Genomic DNA, 18,501 nt, shown 5'->3' on the forward strand with positions numbered 1-18,501 from the left:
CATAGCCCCGGTATAAGTATGATGGGAATTTTAGAGATAGACACAAAGCCAATAGGTTTTTTTGGTTTTGTTTTTTCGGGTTTTTTTTTTTTTTTTGGTTAAGAAACATTTTTTCAACAACCCTAGTCAAGAAGGCAAAACAAATATATGAACAATTATATAAAATAGGAAAAACGCTGCCTCTGTTTCTCAATAGATGTTGAATTTAGTTTCTTCATAGATATAAAATGGGGATAATACCACCACTTCAGAGTTAAGAATTAAATGAAATAGGGGCACCTGGGTGGCTCAGTCTGTTGAGTGTCCAACTTCGGCTCAGGTCATGATCCCATGGTTCATGGGTTCGGACCCAGCATTGGGCTCTGTGCTGACAGCTCAGAGCCTGGAGCCTGCCTTAGATTCTGTGTCTCCCTCTCTCTCTGCCCCTCCCCTGCTCACGCTCTGTCTCTGTCTTTCAAAAATGAATAAATGTTTTACAAAAATTTTTAAAAATAATTAAATGAAATGACTTGTGAAAGAACATAGCACATCCTAAAAACAGTAAATGTTAGTTTCTGTTCTATCTTCTGATACAAGGATCCTGAATTTGGTATCTGTTGTTCATATTTTATTACCTTATTAACTGTGGTTAGATATAGAAGGGCATGAAGCACTAAACGAGAAATCAAGAATCCTGACATCTTTTGTGTGTTGTTGATGCTACACAAGTTCTATACAAGGCTAATTCTCACAAGTATACTGGTGACAGATAAGGCTATTAAGGAAGCTTGCAAAGTTTAGTTATATGCATTACAATTATTGTTAGTTCATCTGCTTTATAATTCACACACTCATTCACTTATTCATTTAAATTGTAAATAAATGATAGGTGCTTAATACTTATTTAAAAAGGAGTGAAAGAGACATTTATAAAGAATTTATTACGTTGTAAGTACTATGCTAAGTACAAGGGTGTTGGCACAAAAATAGACACATTGATCAATGAACAGAATAGAGAACCCAGAAATGGACCCACAGATGTATGGCTAACTAATCCTTGACAAAGCAGAAAAGAGCATCCAATGGAAAAAAGACATTCTCTTCAGCAAATGATGATGGGAAAAGTGGACAGAGACATGCAGAAGAAGAACCTGGACCACTTCCTTACACCATACACAAAAATAAATCTGAGATGAATGAAAGACCTAAATGTAATACAAGAAGCCATCAATATCCTAGAGGAGAACACGGGCAACAACTTGTTTGACCTCGGCTGTAGCAACTTCTTACTAGACATGTCTCTGGGGGTAAGGGAAACAAAAGCAAAAATGAACTATTGGGACCTCATCAAGATAAAACGCTTCTGCACAGAGAAGGAAACAATCAAGAAATTAAAAGACAACTGATGTAATGGGAGAAGATATTTGCAAATGGCATATTGGATAAAGGGTTAGTATCCAAATTCTATAAAGAATTTACCAAACTCGGCACCCAAAAAACAAATAATCCAGTGAAGAAATAGGCAAAAGACATAAAGAGACACTTTTCAAAAGAAGATATACAGATGGCTAACAGACACATGAAAAGATGCTCAACATCACTCATCATTATGGAAATACAAATCAAAACCACAATGAGATACCACCTCATACCAGTCAGAGTGGCTAAACTTAACAACTCAGGAAACAACAGATGTTGGTGAGGATGTTGGTAGAGAAAGGAGAACACTTTTGCAAGTGTATTGCAAGTGTGGGAATGCAAATTGGTACAGCCACTCTGGAAAACAGCTCTGGAAAAAAGCCCCCTACAACCCAGCAATTGCACTACTAGGTATTTATCCAAAGGATACAAAAATGTTGATTTGAAGGGGGCACATGCACCTCAATGTTTATAGCAACACTATCAATAATAGTCAAACCATAGAAAGATCCCAATGTCCATCGACTGATGAATGGATAAAGAAGATGTGGTATATATTTACAAGAGAATATTACTCGACTCAACGATCAAAAAGAATGAAGTTCTGTAAATATTATCCATTATTATTGTTATAAAAATAGTAATGATTATTACTATTCTTATTGTCATCATCATAGTACTTGCCCAGTTAAAGCATCTCTATGCTAACCATTAACCTGATAAAAGAACCCATAACTCCCAAGTCTTTTATAATCTGGCTCCAACATATGCTTCTTTCTGGCTTTATTTCCTGCTGCATGCTGCCCCACATCCTGTGCTTTACTATAATGACCTACTTACCATTTCTTCTGTATCATGTGTTTTACCTCCTCTTTCTTTACTCAGGCTGTTTCCACTGTTTTGTATATCCTTTAACAAAGTTTCTGCCTGGAAAACTCCTAGCCATCTTTTAATATATTAGAGTTCATTGGCATCTCTTTTGTGAAATATTCCCCAACTTCCACCCCAGGGGAAAAGTAGTCACTATGGTGTTACTGTCATTTACAGATATCTGTGTCTCCTCTACAAGACCTCAAGATCCTCCAAATGCTAACTTTATAATTCATCATATTTTTTTTTTGGTGTCTACCACATGTGCTATGTGTGCTAAGTGCTAACTAAATATTTGTTAAATGCGTAAAGTTTTTAGAAGTGTAGAATGTTCTCATCCTCACATAGATTATCTCATTTGATCCTTTCAAAACTTCTGGGAAGAAGCCAAAGTTGGACGTTTAACCGACTGAGCCACCCAAGTGCCCCAAGTTCTTTGTTTTTGCTTTTTTTTAAACACACATCGTAACAATCTGGGAATCAGGGAGTCCAGTTCTAAGGTTTGATTTAAGCAAAACTCCTGCTAGTTGCTTTGAACTGAGGAAGTCCCCAGAACAGAGTTTTTGGGCAGCTCCATTCCTCAAGATAGCTATAAACTAGAGCTTTGTAAACTGCCCTTGTATATAATACTTTGTTGTGTTCCAGAAAACCTATAACTCCTTTGGCATTTTTAATGACTAATCCAAAGTTATGAAATGAAGTAACAATAAAGACTAATAGACATAGCTGTGCTTTGATTCTGCACTTTTCATATGAAATCTATTTTCAGAGGCCTCTCGTACCTTCAAAATGTAAAAGCTGTGTAGTTCTTATCTATCATCCTGTTGTCACATCTTGATGTGGTTTTATAAAAAGTAACTTGACAGAAACTTAGTGAAGTTAAATCAAAAGCAATTCTTCTCCCTAAAGTTGTCTTTTTTTTTTTTAATTGTAAACATGCCTTCCAAGAATGATGCCAGGTACAGATTTCTGATAAATATGATTTAATCTTTCTTATAGCTTTTTCATTTGACCTTATAATTTAAGTACATTCAGGTAAAACATCAGATGTGTAGATGGAGAGAATAGAAAATAGTAATTAAAAATAAAATGGGTAATAACTGAAAGACCTAGTAAAATATTGACCAAATAATTAACTTTGTCTTTGGCTACTCTGGTTAATCAAATACTTTGTGACACACATCACTCTGTATGAAATGACATTGCTTTCACCCTAAACAGTGTTTTTCTAAACAGTGTTTATGTTGGAGTGGTGAACTGGGAAACAGGTGGAAAGGTAATTCTTTACCAAATTCCCAGAAGGGCTCTTTTTTTTAAGTTTATGTATTTATTTTGAGAGAGAGAGAGACAGAGAGAGAAAGAGAGATAGAACACACAGGGGAGGGGCAGAGAGAGAGAATCCTAAGCAGGCTCCACACTGTCAGCACAGAGCTTGATGCAGGGCTCAAACTCATGAACTGTGAGATCATGACCTGACCCGAGATCAAGAGTCAGATGTTTAACCAACTAGCCACCCAGGAAGGGTTCTTATTCAACTTCTTTTTTTTTAATTTTTTTTAAATTTATTTATTTTTGAGACAGAGAGAGACAGAGCATGAGCGGGGGAAGGGCAGAGAGAGAGGGAGACACAGAATCCGAAGCAGGCTCCAGGCTCTGAGCTATCAGCACAGAGGCCGACATGGGGCTCGAACTCACTGTGACCTGAGCTGAAGTCGGACGCTTAACCGACTGAGCAACCCAGGTGCCCCCTTGTTCAACTTCTACTACCAGTGGGGGGAGATTAGTGAATGAGTAAATGAAATATGGACAAACATGCTAATGTTCCAAGAACAAAGGAAGCTAACTGTTCACAGCAACTCAAGGTAGAGGAAACCAGTCTTGAACTATTACTCAAAAAATAGAAATCTCTTATCAGTTTGAAATATGCTCCCACCTATATAGTCCTATTTTAATGTCTCTGATTTTCAGACCTAAATTATGTTTATATCCAAAGATGAAGCTAATGGTTCCAAACCAAATAAAAGTGTTATTTTATGTTCCCACAGTATTTCAAGAAATACCAATGGACATTGGTTTCAAGGCTTCTGAAATTGAGGGCATAAATTCACAAAATAGCTGGCTGGGAGTGGGATACAGGGTGGCAAATCTCCGGCAGCACTGAACCAGACTATGTACAACACATTGACCCAGACCCCCATGGCAGCCTCTAGCCAGCAAGCAACTGTAGCTACCTCAGGGACTCCCTGTTGCTTCGGACAAAGCCTTTCATTATCTGGTCTTTCCCAGAGTATTCGCTTCTCTTTCATGTCTAAATCACAATTCACACTCCCAGATCTCCTTCCCCATCTCCACACACTATACTTCAGACACTCACTTTCTTTTATTTTTTCAGGTTTTTATTTAAATTCCATTTAGTTTAATAGTTTCAGGTATAGAATTTAGTGATTCATTTACATATAACCCCCGGTGCTCATCACAAGAAGTGCGCCCCTTAATCCCCATCACCTATTTTCCCCATTCCCCGCCCACCTCCCCTCTGGTAACCATCGGTTTGTTTCCTATAGTTAAGAGTCTGTTTCTTGGTTTTCCTCTCTTTTCTCACCTCTGTATTCATTTGTTTTGTTTCTTAAGTTCCACATGAGTGAAATCATATGGTATTTGCCTTTCTCTGGCCAACTTATCTTGCTTAACATAGTACACTCTAGCTCTATCCATGTCATTGCAAATGACAAGATTTCATTATTTTTTATGGCTAAGTAATATTTCATTATATATATATGGATATCTATATTATATATAGATATATAATGGATATGTATCTATATATCTATCTATATCTATACCATCTATATGTATCTATATATCTATATCTATATCATCTTCTTTATCCTTTCATCAGTTGAAGGACATTTGGGCTCTTTCCTTAATTTGGCTATTGATACCACTGCTGTAAACATCAGGGTGCATGTATACCTTCAAATTAGTATCTTTGTATCCTTTGGGTAAATACCTAGTAGTGCGATTGCTGGAGTTCTATTTTTTTTAACTTTTTGAGGAACCTCTATACTGTTTTCCAGAGTAGCTACACCAGTTTGCATTCCCACCAAAAGTGTAAGAGGGCTCCCAATATTTCTGCATCTTTGCCAACACCTGTTGTTTCCTTTGTTGTTTATTTTAGCCATTCTGACTGCTGTGAGGTGATATCTTATTATAGTTTTGATTTGTATTTCCCTGGTCATAAGTGATGTTGAATATCTTTTCATGCATCTGTTGGCCATCTGGATGTCTTTGGAAAAACAGACACCTTCTTTGCAGTTTTCTAAGGAAATTTAGTTTCCTTCCTTCTTCACCTATAATGCTCCTGTGTCCCCAACCCCCCAGGCAGCTTGCTGAAGTCTTACCCTTCCCCAAGACTTAACTCAAATATCTTATTTATGAAGACTTTCTAGATTCCCCATCTAGACACACATATAGACACACACACAGAGAAACACATGATTGTAGACCCAAGGTAGAATCAGAGACTCCTTGAGTAACTAGACTAGATTAGTTTAGTTTAGAATCATATGTAACATATTATTAATATTGTAATGTTATAAATCCACTAATTGTAATTATTTGCTTACATATCTCTCTCTTCTGTAATTAAACCATGAGCTTCTGAAGGGCAAAACTGCATTTTCTAACTCAGTCACTTGCCATAGTGCCTAGTACTGACCAATGGTTTTATAAATGCTTAATGGGCGGGACACCTGGGTGGCTCAGTCAGTTAAGTGCCTGACTTCAGCTCAGGTCATGATCTTGTGGTTCGTGGGTCTGAGCCCCTGCATCAGGCTCTGTGCTGACAGCTGAGAGGCTGGACCCTTCTTTGGTTTCTGTGTCTCCCTCTCTCTCTAATCCTCCCCTGCTCACACTCTCTCATAATTTTCCTGGATTTTAATGGAATCCTCCCTATCATCTGGCTTATCAGAAAAACATCATGCCTTTGATTATCTTTCCCCAAAATGTTCTCCTTGATGTTTGCTGAAATAAATGTATATATTTACAGTAATTTCCCAAATATATATCAGTGAACAATGCAGTATATTCTTTTGCAGAGCAGAGATGATCTCAGATTCATTTTTATTTGCCTGGGACCAGCATGTAACAAATGCCAAATAAACAGGTGTTAAGAACATGAAAGGAGAGAAAAGAGCACTTTTTCTTTCAGTGCTTAGGTATTCTTGGAAAAAAATGACTTCAGAAGAATAATGGTAGGGTTGTTTTTTGTTTGTTTATTTGTTTGTTTGTTTGTTTGTTTGTTTTGACTCAGAAGTTAGGGAAGTGTTAACTTTTGGCCTTGCCATATCCTTCAAAATGGTAACAACACTGCAAGCAGCTAGAAATAGGTGAGGCAGTCTCTTTCATGGAAGCTGATTGAGATGTTACAGGATGCTCTAAGCACACAAATCAATAGCCACAAGGAGGCATAGGATGGGTCTATTTGCTGAAAATAAAATCTTCAAAGACTTCATTGTTCTGACATTGTTCTAGCTCCATTTATTGAAAACTTTTATTCCCATTCTTGTGCTAACCTCTTCACATATATTCTCATTTTATTCTCCTGACAATACTATAGACCAAGTATCATTACCCCTCTTTCTACAGAAGAGAAAAGTGAGGCTTAGAAATGTTCATCGGTTTACCTACCATTATGTAGGTATCCTGCCTTAACACAGGATGTAATTCAATTCTGATAGAAAATCAGGGTAAGAAAAAATCTTTACTGACTTTCATTCAGGACCTTATTTGGTCTACTAAGTGACCCATACATTTTTCTGTGACTTAAGAACTGAATTTTATTTCATCAGAATTTTCGTTCATCAGAAGCACAGATAAACCTTAATTCTTAATTACCTGGAAAGGGGGACACATTACACCACACACTAAACTACCCACAAGGCAAAACGATCTCAACAATGTCAGCCAAGACTTTGACCAAAGTTAAACAACAAAATTGGCCCATTGAATTCTACTCCTTTTTTTCTTTCACAGTCACATGTCTCCGAGCCTACGCATGAGTAATATACATCATTGTGAACGTGCTGCACTGTAAATAAAACACAGAGCTCAGAGTGACTGGCTTCGATTCAGGAATTCAGCTACTTCAGTTGAGGAAACTTAGTTTGGCAAAGCTTAATTTCTTTAATCTTCTACATCCTCTGACTCTGAAGCTTCACATTGACTCTGTGTTTGGGAAACTCAGTTTCTCCCTGCTTAGTTCCCACATTAGCAAAATTGGCCCATCCATCACCAGCATAGATTTTTAAAGTATTGAACAACAAAAATGCTCACGGATTGACTCTAAGGAAAATTAGATGTCTCCAAATATGTGAATACAGGCAATACATGTAATATTACCCAGAGAATTTGCCTACATCAATGTAAAGATATAACTAAGTTAATAGTTACATAAGATGATTTATCATTTGAATTATGAAAAATGTGCTTTCTAAAACACTCTCCAGATCTTCTTTCCTGACAGAAGCAGCAATAACAACAGAAACAATAAAACTTCTATAAGAAACAGATGGCCAAGCTTATTATAAGCCATAATGTCAGATGTCATAATAATTGCTTCCTCAAATTGACCTCCTCTGACCTACCAGCTCTCAACTTTCTTTTCTCCACTTTTTAAGATACTTGTTGATCACCAAATCTAAACATAACCACCTTGTAAATATCATTGATGTTACATATGGTTTATATTTTAAACCAGATGTAAAGGGAGAAGACTATATCTATAGTGAGCCCACCAAGATGCCTTGATCCTAAAGTCAAGTGTAAGAAAGCATCTAGTAAATTTGAGAAAAAGAACGAAAACATTGGAAGAAAGCACATTAAAAACAGAATGGATTAATAAGAAGCTATTGGAGTTAATTTCAGACATTTCTCACTGTAGGTGACATCAGAGATGTACTTTTGTTGGCACATATTTATAATACACAAGAAAATCTACGTATTTCTTAATTCCCACCTCTAATTTTCACGTAGGTAGTCTAATTTATAGTAAGAGGGGCATTTCTCATTTCTTTTTATCTACTCTTTCTGCTCAGCTATTACTATAAGCAGAAACAACAAAAAATATATCATTCTGTCATTTGGCATGATTTTAGCCTAAATTATTATCATTTTTTTAAACCCCAGATGGTATTTTTTTGTTTTTGAGAGTGAGAGCACACACATGAATAGGGGAGGGGCTTAAGAGAGAACCTTAAGCAGACTCCATACTCAGCATGGAGTCCCACAAGGAGCGCTACACAGACTTGGGCCCCAGGCAGAGCCTCATTCTTCACCAGGAGATCATGACCTGAGCCAAAATCAAGAGTCTGATGCTTAATCAACTGAGCCACCCAGGCACCCCTAACCTCAAGTAGTTTAATAGAGGGATCTTATTCACTATATACCAGATTCTCTGATGAAAGTGGGCTGGTGGTTTAACTGGGTAACCCAACTGACACCGAAACCAAGGGGAGGCTCAGGGTCGAAAGGAAAACAAAGAAAGGAATGTGCTAAAGATAAAACTTTTATACTGAATTGTCATGCATGAAATTGAAAAATCAGTTGGATCAATTCAGACAGACCCTCCTATTAAGGCAAAATTCCAGGTTCTATTGGGGCACCTGGGTAACCCAGTCAGTTAAGCTTTTGGACTCTTGATTTGGCTCAGGCAGGTCATGATCTCACAGTTCGTGGGTTTGAGACCGCGTCAGGTTCTGGGCTGACGGCTGGGAGCCTGCTTGGGATTTTCTCTCTCTCTCAGACTATTAGAGGGGCATGGTACATTTAGGAACTAAATAAATAATAGAATAGAGGTATAAAGGGCCCCAATTATTAAGGACCATATATGTGGTGTTAATAAGTTTGGAATTTATTCTGGGAGAAATAAGAAATTCTCAAAACTTCTAATCAGAAAAGTGGCAAGGTTATTTCTATGCCTTAGAAATATTTCTCTGGCTGCAGTGTGGGGAAATGATGTGGAGGAGAGGTCACTCTGGCTACACAGTGAATAGATTTGGTGAGGGAAGCTGAGGGTTGGTTGGAGAAACAAGGCTGGGGGCAACATGAAAGCATTAGAGTAAGCCATCAGATAAGAGTGCTGGAACTAATTTAGCTGAACTGGGGAAAGAGACAAATGGACAGATTCAAGGACATTACATAGAAGCAGAATTGACACATGTGACTATAATGACAGGAGGGGCAGGTCATCCAGGATAATTCCAGTGTTGATGGCCAGAGCCTAGAGCCCGGGGAAGAAGCAGGCTTTGGGAAGCAGGTCCTGAGTGAAGTTCAGTTAAATGTGATGTCCAGCCAGACACTGGCTATAAAGGTGGGAAGTCTGAATAGCACAGACTTGGAAGTCCTTATAGCATTTGGATGTCAATTTAAGCTATGTAATCCATAACGAGTATGTTGTACAAAAGGGATCAGTTAAATTGCTGGAGAACATCAAAAGGAATAATTAGGTAAAGAGGATCTTGCAAATGTGAATGTATTTGAGATTGCCTTTTAGGTATCTTCAGTCCAATTTGAAGTTGGCCTCCCCCCTACACCTCCCAAAAAAACCTATTTAGACAACTTAGTGATTATCTATGTCTACTAAAGTAATCCATGGTGTTTCTTCATTATTTTACATGGTTAATTAAATATAAAACCTGAAAATGAAGGGCACCTTTAAAGACTTAAAAGTTAATCATTGTTTATTATATTTATACATCATTTAAATCAATTGGCTAGTTTTGATGTCAAGTGTATTTCACTTTTATATTATCCCAAAGAATAGCAGGTTAGTTCTATAATTTCATCTTATCAAAAGCAGGTAAGAGTTTAACTCTTATTCAAAGTATCAGCTTTTAACTTAGAGGTAAAAGATGACATTTTGGAGCCAAACTTAAATTCTGTAGCTAAAAGGCTCTACAGTCTGGATTACAGATATCTACTTTGAAATACTATTTACCCCTCTTCTTTTTTAAAGAGAATAGGGGAAGACCTTGAGGCATTTTAGCAAAAGGCTTCTTTAAAACTCTTTGTGACATAGAAGTTAAAATAGAAATCAGACCTCAGAAGAAGATGAAAAGATAACACATCAAATGTGAGAGTCCATGCCCAAACATCACATTTGAGCCTGAGCACCAAGATTAGGCAGGGCAAAGGTCAAATTACTCTGGAGTTTTTCAGTACAGTTAACTCAAGTACAATTTGTAAGTGACCCTTACTAAAATTATGGTGATGATTTACAAAATTTACCCTAATGATCCTAACTGAAAGGAAATATCAGTATTTTGGGAAGTACTCCATGATGATGCCATATTTTAAAAACATTTTACATTCTCATTTCCTGAATTTAGTAATAATCATCTAAAGAAATTTCAAGCATTTTCTGGGGGTGCTTGGGTGGCTCAGTCAGTTAAGTGTCAGACTCTTGATTTTGGCTCAGGGTCATGATCTCACAGTTTGTGAGTTTAAGCCCAGCATCGGGGCTCTGTGCTGACAGGATGGAGCCTGCTTGGGATTCTTTCTCTCTCTCTTTCAAAAAAAATTTTTTTTAATAAACTTTTTAAAAAGTAGAAAAAGGAGAATTCCAAGCCTTTTCTAACATCTGGTTATCATTTAGGTGTTTATTTGGCATTTTTTAACAATCACCTAATAGGATGTTTCATTGGGGTCTTTGATTCAGATTTCTTACCCAGGAGTCACATAATCATTTTTAATCCACTAGTAATTACATTGGGACTACCCTTAAGTGAACAGAATATATAAATATAAATGATTCAGAGTTTCCAGAAGGGAGCTGGTTATTTACCAGGAAGAATAAAATTGGCCACCTCTTGTTTTATCAACATACTTGATGGATACTTGCAAGAACATAGGGTTATTAATTAAATGTGTACTTCATTGAATGTACATATAATAATGGCAGTACTCCTGCAGAAAGACTTCTCAAGTTCAGAAAACCCCTCTTACTTGTAATGATTTTCTGTTTTATGATAATTTCTTGTAGTATATGAATCTCTGATACTTAGCAGGAACTTTTTATTTTCTTTTTGCCATTAACTACTTATAAAATAGACAACCTACTACTTTCATAACTTGGCATTATTTAAACTTTTTTTTTTACCTAAACCCATTTTTCCTTTAAAGTGGAAGTTGAAAATCAACATTCTTGTGTCATTGCGTAAATCTATGATTACTATGGATGACTCCATTTATATGTGATTTCACCTACCTCTCATCATTACTGTAATAGCTATAAAATCTATTTTAAGCCTCAGATTCTCTCCTGAAAAATTTAATTTATGTATACAATAACTCACTGGATACTGCCATTTGGATATCCTACAGAAGTCTCAAAATCAGTATGTTTCAGACTGAGGCTTTCCTCCACCCATTCCTCCTTGTTTAATGTTACCAAAATTTCATCATTCACCCAAGCCAGAAATCATGAGATACCTAGAATTTTCTTCCTCTTCTCTCCTCATAAGAAATCAGTCAGGATTCATGATGAATCTATTTCTGAAATATCAGTGGAATCTGACCCATCTTTTCCACTCTTGCCAGCACTACTTAATTTAGGACCACTTTCCAGAATTACCAAAAGAGCCTCCTTAATATTATATCTGTTTCTCATATTGCCCCATGAGTCCTTTCATTATAGTGCTACCAGCATTACATTTTAAAATGAAAATTTAAAAACTTGAAAAAATAAAAATTCAGTCATGTTATTTCTGCTTTAAAATTCCCAGTCATGCCCTTTTTCTCAGATTTTTTTTTTTTTGGCCTAGGTTCAATATAGTTTATTAATGGGACATGACAAGGTAGGACTTCCCAAGCCCCTCTCTTTCCTCAGGGTGTCTGGGTTGGAAACTGTGGATGTCAGGAGATTCTCAGTGTGTTGGTGGATGAGTTGGGGCAAGAATTCCTCAACAGCTGAGGGCCTCTCTTTTCCTCTTGTTCTGGCCTTGGCTGGTGATCCAGGGGGCTCTTACTCCTTGGAGGCTGTGTGGACCATACAGCCCATCACCTGATTGCTGTAGCCAGATTCATTGTCATACCAGGAAATGAGCTTGACAGAGTGGTCATTGAGAACAATGCCAACCCCAGCATTGAAGATGGAAGAATGAGTGCCACTGTTAAAGTTGAAGGAAACAACTTGGTCCTCAGTAGAGCCCAGAATGCCCTTGAGGGACCCTCTAATGCCTACTTCACCACCTTGATGTCATCGTATTTGGCAGTTTTCTCTAGGTGGCAGGTCAGATCCATGATTGACATGTTGGGGGCAAGGACACTGAAGGCCATGCCAATGAACTTCCTATTCAATTCAGAGATAACCTTGCCTACAGCTTTGGTGGCACCAGTAGAAGTAGGAATGATGTTCTGGGCAGCCCCTTGGTCATCATGCCACTGCTTTCCAGAGGAGTCATCCATTGTCTTCTGGGTGGCAGTGATGGCATGGACTGTGGTCATGAGTCCCTCCATGATGCTGAAGTTGTCATGGATGACCTTGGACATAGTGGCCAAGCAGTTGGTGGTACAGGAGGCATTGCTGACAATCTTGAGGGAGTTGTCATACTTCTCATCATTCACTCCCATCGCAAACATGAGGGCATTAGCAGAAGGGGCAGAGATGATGACTCCCTTGGCCCACCCTTCAAGTGAGCCTAAGCTTTATCCATGGTGACAAAGACCCCACTGGACTCCACAACATACTCAGCACCAGCATCATATCATTTGATGTTGGTGGGATCTCATTCCTGGAAGATGGAGATGAACTTTCCATTGATGACAAGTTTCCCATTCTCAGCCTTGACTGTGCTGTGGAATTTACCATGGGTAGAATCATACTGGAACATGTATTCCAAGTAATTGGGTTGATGAAGGGATCACTGATGGTGACAATATCTACTTTGCCAGAGTTAAAAGCAGCCCTGTTGACCAGGCACCCAGTACAGCCAAATCCATATTTCTCTCACCTCCGCCATTGTGTCTCAGGGACACGGCTGACACTGCATCAGAAGATGCAGCTGTCTGCTGAATGGGGAGGAGCAGAGAACCTAAAGCCCAGATTCTTTAGTATGACTTACAAGATTGATAGAGTTCCTCTGTACAAAATACTTTCCATAATTGAATTATATCCACGAAGGCCTCCCTTATGATATTATAAGTTCCATAACCCAGCAACCAGAAGAGGTCATATGACTAGTTCTCAACAAAGGCAAAAGTAAAGTGTGCTACTTGGCAATTCACACCTTAAAGGGAAAGCTACTAGCTGGACATAGAACCCCAATCTTGACACACAGTTGAGAGCCTTAACACAAAAGGAATCAGGTCCCTGAAGCACTGTGTAAAAAAGAACTCCTAGTGGATCTGTAACATCCACACTGGACTGTTATTAGAGTTAGAAATAAACTTTTATTGTGTTTGAGCTATTACATTTTGAAGCATATTTGTTACCATAGTTTAACCCACCTCCATGTAATACACCCCAATATAAATAAAAAATATAATATATATTTATTATAAATTATATTATAAATATAATTCCATCCTTAATTGTGTGTACAACTTTATCTTTTATACCGATTTCCAACTTCTCATATGTATCCTAAGTTTTACCTATACCAAATTACTTAAAATTCCATAGATAAGTCATGCTCACTCTTGCTTTTATACCTTTGCTCCTGCAGGGGTATACCTTTCCTGCCTTATGCTTTAAGACTGAAGCAGACAATGCTCCTCTGCAGAGAAAGAGAAAGAAAGAAAGTTTTTCTTTCTCTCTGTTGTGGACTGAACTGTATTTGCCCTCCCCTAAATTCAGAAGTTGCAGCCCTAACCCCCAATACCTCAGAATGTGACTGTATTTGGAGACAGGAACTTTACAGAAGTCATTAAGGTTAAATGAGGTCTTTAGGTTGAGCCCAATCTGACTGGTGTACTTAAGAGGAGATTTGGACACACAGAGAGACATTCATACTTAGAAAAGACCATATGAGGACACAACAAGAAGGTAGCTGTCTGCAAGCCAAGGAGAGAGGACACAGGAAAAAGCAAAGTTGCCAACACCTTGATCCTGGAAGTCTGGCTTCCAGAACCGTGAAAAACTAAATTTCTGTTGTTTAAACCATCCATTCTGTGGTATCTTGTTAGGGCGGGCCCTAATAAACTAGTATACACTCCTTGTAGCAGGATGTTTGTCCCTCTGAAATTCGGGAGCATTCTGAGATGCCCACCCTTTTAGCACTTATCGTAGCTTTTAAAAAAATTTTTTTTTAATGTTTATTTATTTTTGAGAGAGAGAGAGAGAGAGAGAGACAAAGCATGAGTGGGGGAGGAGCAGAGAGAGAGAGGGAGACACAGAATCCGAAACAGGCTCCAGGCTCATAGCTGTCAGGACAGAGCCCGATGCAGGGCTCGAACTCACAAACCGTGAGACCATGACCTGAGCTGAAGCTGGACGCTCAACTGACTGAGCCACCCAGGCACCCCAATTATCGTAGCTATTTTTAAATCATTGGTTTAGGTGTCTGTCTCCCTAAGTCTCTGTGAATCTTTGAAGGAAGGAACTCTGCCTTATTTATCTGCTTCACTGCCCCCTGATGATATGTTGGAAAACTACTGTGGGAAGTGGATAATCGTTCTTTAGAATGGATTACTTTTTTTCTCCACAACTTGCAGCTTACCAGTAAGTAAGTAAATAAGTAGTCGTTGGGGTTTTCGCTTGCTGTGTATCCTCCTGACATACCTGGCCAGGCTGCCAAACATGCGGCATTGATTTTGATACAGGATTTCATTATTGAAGACTCTGCCTTGCCATTTTTTAATATTGTTATGTTGGTATCATTTTGCATATTTACTAAGGTCCGGAAGATGAAGATGGGTTTTAGAACAAGAACAAGATCTTTCAGGAAAGTTGGTGGAGTTGTTGTAGTGAACTGCTTTTAGTATTTTATCCACATTACAATAGCCTCTTTTTTCCAAGAACCACCCCTTTATGCAGAGGTGGGCTTAATCCAGGCTGTGTGCCTCACTTGGTTGGACCAGAGTGGTCACCAGTTCCAAGTCTGAGTAATACAGTTTGATTCATACCTGTTGAATTGAGAATGAGAGAAGGTAATCTTGGTCTCTTTTGAGTGGTTGAAACCAAAGAGATATAAAACTCCAGAACTGTGAGATAGTCATGTGCATTGAGAAACAGACATTTGACTGAAGAATGAGATATATCCCAAATACAGAAGTTGTGTAGAAAAAAAAAAGACTAACACATGGCCACAAAGAGAGAATGACAGAAAGACAGAGAGAAGGAGAGAGAGAAGGGTTGAGAGAGAGACAAGAAATGGGAGAAGCAGCTGTAATGCCAATTAATTTTATTTCTTCATTTCAGTTCCTTGGGAAGTCCTATTACACTCTTTGCTCTTGGATTTCATGAGATTTTAAAACAAATTCCATTTTGATTTAAGCCACTTTGAGATTGACTTCTGTTATTTGCAACAAAAGGGTCCCTTGCTTCAATCAACTAGATAGCATAGTTAACATTTGTAATTTTTGATCACCCAATTCATTCTTCCTGGATTTGGGTAGTAACACTTAAACCATCCTATTTAGAGTGACTTCCCTTTATTCTAGCACATAAGATTCATTAAGGCCAACCCCAGGCCATAATAATTAGTTCAAGAAGGGAAACACGATCCAAACTGGGCTAATATCTCCATTTGCTAGAACTAAGAAGTTGTGAGCTGCTGAAGAATTTTTTTCTACTAAGGTTGCCTAACTAGTAACAATGATAGCCTGTAGCTTTTCCTGTTCATCTTGCTTGCATGAAAAGAGAACATTCCTGAGAATAAAACCAGTGCAGGAGAAGGCAAAGAACAAAACCAGAAAAACCCAGATTCTCCAAATGTCATCTAGGCATCAAGATCCTAGACTCTTAAGTTATTTCACCAATAAATTGTTCTTTTTTAAAGTCAGTTTGAGGGTTTTTTTGTTGTTGTTATTTACAACCAAAGCATCCAGTATGAATATAACTTCCTTGCACTTCTTTGAGTTGGTGAAGTTTTATTATGTACACCAAGTTTTATTATGTAGCACCAAATGCCTAGCCCTGTATTTGAAATATAGTAGATGCTAGAAAAAAATAACTGCTGGTACTGAATTAAGAAGACAAATGGTACCTAGCATGTCATTTTGGGGGTGTCTTTTTATAGCCTTACCTCTTCATTTGAATATTCTGCCAAATCAGTGCTCTATCATCAGTGGATTTTAGTTAGATTAAGTAAGAAGGGTGACTATTTAAGTCCTTGTTATTCCTTGCCATCACAACAAACCATTTGTGTTTGTTCTCCAAATGCTGAATCCTAAGTAGTTACCCCTTTCCATCTCACTACCACCAGCTTTGTGAGAACTCCTGATCTGAACCAGTCTAATAGCCTCATGATGCATCTCCAAGTCTCTACACTCTTCTCTCTCGAATCCATTTAACAGAGTGTAATGAGAAACATCTATCTAGTCACGGTTTGGGGCCATGGCTGTTACACAAATTACAGATAATGTATATAAGGGAACTAACACTGTGCATGGCATATCGATTAATATTAAAATGTCTACAACTATAAAGATACCCTAGAATATTAACAGGTAATTATTTTTTAGTACTAACTGTCTACCTGGTGCTTTATCTCATTTATCCTTTTTTTAATATCAAATTTATTGTCAAATTGGTTTCCATACAACACCCAGTTCCTCAATACCCATCACCACCCTCCGCTCCCTCCCGCCCTCATCTACCTTTAGTTTGTTCTCAGTTTTTAAGAGTCTCTTATGCTTTGGCTCTCTCCCTCTCTAACCTCTTTTTTTTTTTTTCATTTATCCTTTACATTAACTCTTTGAGGTACTTTTGCAGGTGAAAACCCCAAAACTCAGAGAGCTTAAAAAACACAAATTTAGAGAGTGGTTGAGATTATATTCAAACCAGGGATGACTGACTTCAAAGCCTTTGCTTAATTTCCCTACTATCTATTACATCTCTCTACTATATAATTTTTATATTTTCTAAGCAGAAAAACAAATCAAACGTGGCCCCTTCTAACTTGGAGAAGCTGATAACAATGAGACACAAAAGCTGATCTTAGAAAATGTACCCTCGGGAGCCTGGGTGGCTCAGTCGTTTAAGTGGTTAAGCGTGGGACTTCAGCTCAGATCATGATCTCATGTTTTGTGAGTTTGAGCCATTCTTCTGACTCTGTGTTGACAGCTCGGAGCCTGGAGCCTGCTTCAAGTTCTGTGTCTCCCTCTTTCTCTGCCCTTCCCCTGCTTACGCTCTGTTTCTCTCTCTCTATCAAAAATAAATATTAAAAAAAGAAAATACACCCTAATACCCTGCTGCAGATCCTTCACTTCATGTTTTCCTTACAGCTTTGCAGTTTTGTGAAAAGCAGCACATGAGAGGTTTTGCTCCTAGCGTGGGATGTGGCCTTTAGGACAGAACACCTGCTCTCAAATTCAGACTGCGTCCCTACCCACCAGTGTGTGTCTGTGCATATGAAAAGCAGAGAGAGTGACTCTAATAGACTAAATTGGGATGCTTTCCAAGGACTTGGAGTCATGGGACAACAGATCTTATACAATCTAATCTGACTTGATTTGGCATAAAAACGTTGTTTTTTACAAAGAGTTTACACTCCCATATACTGAACAGATCCAGCTAAGTATTGCTGTTATTTTCTTCATGTTAAATTAAAAAGAAACAAATCACAAAGCAGGAATTCCTTCTTCAAAGAAAAACTATCTTTATCTTTTAAAGTCCTTGACTTATTGGGGTGCCTGGGTGGCTCAGTTGGTTGAGCGTCTGACTTTGGGTCACGATCTTGCATTTGGTGAGTTCAAGCCCCACATAGGGTTTGCTGCTCTCAGTGCATAGTCTGCTTCATATCTTCTGTTCACCCTTCTGTCTGTCCCTCCCCCACTTGCACTCTCTCTCTCAAAAATAAATAAAACATTAAATAAATAAATAAATAAATAAATAAATAAATAAATAAATAAAGTCCTTGACTTATGGAAGTGCATGAATAAAACGTATAGTGGCCCTTTGAAAGTCACATTTCCTGTTGTATGGGGTTGGGGTGCTCACAGAGACTTGGCCGGCAGTCCACCCTACTGACGTAGTTCACACACTTAGACTTCTAGTTTAGTTTTCCCTTTTGA

At 38.1% G+C, this 18,501-nt stretch overlaps 1 protein-coding gene and 1 pseudogene across 7 annotated transcripts in view; both read right to left on the reverse strand.

The window, feature by feature from the left end:
* PTGER3 (prostaglandin E receptor 3) overlaps positions 1-18,501 on the reverse strand; it is a 171,289-nt gene that overhangs the window by 55,164 nt on the left and 97,624 nt on the right. The window lies entirely within an intron of this gene.
* LOC128312169 (glyceraldehyde-3-phosphate dehydrogenase-like) lies at positions 8,961-15,044 on the reverse strand (annotated as a pseudogene).

Source organism: Acinonyx jubatus, chromosome C1, assembly GCF_027475565.1.
Source record: "Acinonyx jubatus isolate Ajub_Pintada_27869175 chromosome C1, VMU_Ajub_asm_v1.0, whole genome shotgun sequence".
NCBI classification, from domain to species: domain Eukaryota; kingdom Metazoa; phylum Chordata; class Mammalia; order Carnivora; family Felidae; genus Acinonyx; species Acinonyx jubatus.